This window comes from Camellia sinensis, chromosome 10 (assembly GCF_055761805.1).
Source record: "Camellia sinensis isolate YWXY chromosome 10, ASM5576180v1, whole genome shotgun sequence".
In the NCBI taxonomy this organism is placed as follows: domain Eukaryota; kingdom Viridiplantae; phylum Streptophyta; class Magnoliopsida; order Ericales; family Theaceae; genus Camellia; species Camellia sinensis.
In genome coordinates this window covers 183,521,492-183,524,924 of record NC_138970.1, presented here as the reverse complement: position 1 = coordinate 183,524,924, position 3,433 = coordinate 183,521,492, and positions in this window count along the sequence as shown.

Here is a 3,433-nt window from a genome sequence, read left to right as displayed (position 1 = left end):
TCTCCTCGTATAATCCTGTTGACCAAGTCCACGCTCCTCCGTGCGACGTCGCTTTGTCACCTGAAAACACAAACGTGAGCTAGCCGGCGGGTGTGTGCCGGAAACCTCTCCGATGCCTAAGTCAGAAAACTTGACAAATAGACAAAGCTCTAAGTTCTCAGAAAGATTATGTTCAATTACCTCCTCCAAGGTGATGTTTGTAGGCTTTTATAAGTTTCCCGTGGCACAATCCTAGTAGGACTTGTACTTCTCCATGCAGAGTCCTCCTAGGATTCATTCTCCTAAGGATAATGCTTATCCTTTTACACCCTCCCTACTGCTTAAACCAAGTGGGATGGTTTTCTTCATGGCCGAACTACCACATGGCCGAAATAACACGGGCTATGTTGAGCCACAGAGAAGGCCGAACTATCCTTAGCTCGGTCTTCTCCTTTAACTCATTACTTCGGCTGTCCCTGTTCAGCCTTGGTATGCTTAGATCAGACTTCCAAGTAACAAGTTTTGACCGACCTAACCAGATTGTGTCATGACCGGACTAACTCTGAAACCGGTCCTCCCAGAACATACTGCGACCGGACTAACTCTAAGACCGGACCTACTCCGAGTTGTCTCTGGATTGGAGTAGCCTTACTCTTCCTTGGGCCGAAGCTACTATCTCTTCTTGAGCCGGAATAAACTCACCTCCTTAGGCCGAAGTAACTCTGTCTCCCCAAGGCCGGAATAACCTTGCCCTCTAGGTCGGAGTATTCAGTACGGCCTTTTTACGCAGTCCTACGCGTTTTGGGCCTTAATGCCCAACTCTCAGCTCGGCCCAATTTTTCCCAAAAATTACCCTCTCAATCCATTGCTGTGTTTGACACCATTACTTTTTCTTTTCTTTTTTTTTTTTTTTTTTTTTTTTTTTTGGTATTGTTTATAATTTAATGTGTTTTGAAAACATCTAATATGTACCAGCCATGTCAAATTTTCTCCAAGAAGATGATAAAAAATGGCATTGCTCTCCAAAATGATCAATTAGAATAAATTTGCTTGCTGAAAAATTGTTCAAAAGTGTAATTGATTAGAGCAAATTGTTACTGAAATTAATTCAATTGTTGCAATATTACTGTTGTCTACATATTTTGTATAAGTTAATCATAGTTCGACACGTGGTGGGATGAGGGCAATACGGGAAGACAATTCAAATCTTCAATCGTAATCACACACGTGGCAGTTAGTATTGGTTATTGTGGATCTGCATAACACTGGGTCAGAAAAGAGATGCAAAATGACGTGGCTTTAATGGTTACTCATATTTAAATTCAAAATCAGAAGGGAAGCCTAACTGCAGATATGGCATAGTGGAGCTAACTGTAAGGCAGCATGATCAGCGATCATGGACAGATGATTCGACGGTTAGAAATGCATTTCGACGGTTGTTATTGAGAAGTATAAATAGTAGAGAAGGCCCCGGAAAGAGCCCCAGACTCAGATCCAAAAACCAGTTTTATCTACTTTATTTTTCCTTCCAATTTTTACATTTCTTGTTCTTTACATTTCTGTACTTCAAATTCTTGCACTCCATTTCGTTCATAGGAGTAGTTTCAAGTTATTTATTGCTGTAAACCTCTACGAGGCTGATTTGGATCTTTGTAAGTCTTCCATTTTACTTAATGAAATGCTACAATTGTTCTTCGTTTAATCATTGTTTACTTAATTCTCCTAAACAAAGCCACCGGTAAAAGTCCTCTTCATTGAGGCTGGAAGAACTAAAATACAATCGTCTGATAATTAGTTGGCAATTAATATTCTGTAAGGACTGATGGATCCTTGTTGGTACGCTCACAATTACAACAATAACCTTCGAAAGTCAAAAAAGCCAACATATATTTTTGGCACACCCGGTGGGACTAATTGAAATGGCTAGACGTAGAAGACAAGAAGAAAATGAACGCTTGGAAAAAGACGTGAAAGCAGAAGTAGAAATGCCTAATCCAGAGGATAATGTGATAACAGATCCTGTGAAAGTACCTGTTTTATCAGAACCTATGGTCGAATAGACCAGTACTTCGGAACAAGTACCACATGTTCAAAATATTGGACGAGGCCAAGGAATTGGACTATCCACTGTTCCATCTACTCAGCCAATGAATCCATGGGGAGGCTTAGTAGATGCCATGAGACAGTAGTTAATGAACACAATGGAAAGATAAGCAACATCCTTTTTGGATCGAATGAATACTCATCAACCAACTAATGCAAGACACATAGAGAAAATTTCAAATGTCCCTCAGTAAAGATTGGCTAGAGATAAACAATTTATGCAGAGTAATGAACATACTAATGGTCAAACTAGTAACCAAAACTATGAAAGACCATCACCTCAGTCTTAGTATGAGCCTCTTTCGAAGCCTGTGACAAATCAAAATACCTCATTACTTAACAGTGATGCCATGCAAATTGGTGGATCTAGCGCAACACAAGAAAATGGCATAAGGATGTTTCCAAACCCCATGTTCGAAGCCATACCTGGCACTAGGGGGTTCACTAATCCTTTGTTCGAATTTGTACCTGGGGGATTGGAAGGGTTTCCTGCAACTGGAAGAGACACAACACCTATTCCAACACCTTTCGCAGGACAGGCTCAGAGGGGTCACTCATACCCTCAACAGCAGCCGGCACCACAGGGACAACCAGTCCCAAATATGCCGCCCTATGGATCAAGAGGACCTCAGGCACAAGGTTGTCCACCAAATCCTGTGTTTGTCCCTCTAGTAGTGGTTCAACAAGCACAAAATATGGTTTCTAGGGACCAAATTGCTGATATTGTTAGAGAGATGTGTGAACTGATGGCTCAGGGGGTTCAAACTCCTGTGTACAGGAAGCCATATCCAAAATGAGTAGATAGGGTACATGAATACCCAAGAGGATTTAGGATACCAGACTTCGCTCTTTTTTATGGGAATGGAAACCAGTCAACGATTGAGCATTTTGCTAGGTTCGCCGCTCAATGTAGCAAATTTACCAATAATGATTGCATGAAGTTAAGATTGTTCCCAAATTCTCTAACTGGGGCAGCCTTTGTATGGTATATTAACCTTACACCTGACTCTATCCAAACTTGGCAACAAATGGATGAGGCATTTGATGCCCAGTTCTTTCAAATAGAGCCAGAAGTTTCCTTGGCAAACTTGGCAAGGTTGAGTCAAAGGCCTTATGAGAAGGCCGCTCAGTTTATTGCCAGATTCAAGAGAGCACGAAACAAATGTAGGATCATTTTACTAGAGCCTGAATTTGTGAGATTGGCTCAAAATGGTCTAGAGTTTAGGCTTCGAAAGAAGTTTGACTCAACTGAGTTTAGAGACTTAGTGGAACTAACTTATAAGGTGTCTAGGTATAAAACATTACTAGAGGAAGAACAAGATCGAAGTAATGCATCATACAAGACGTATTA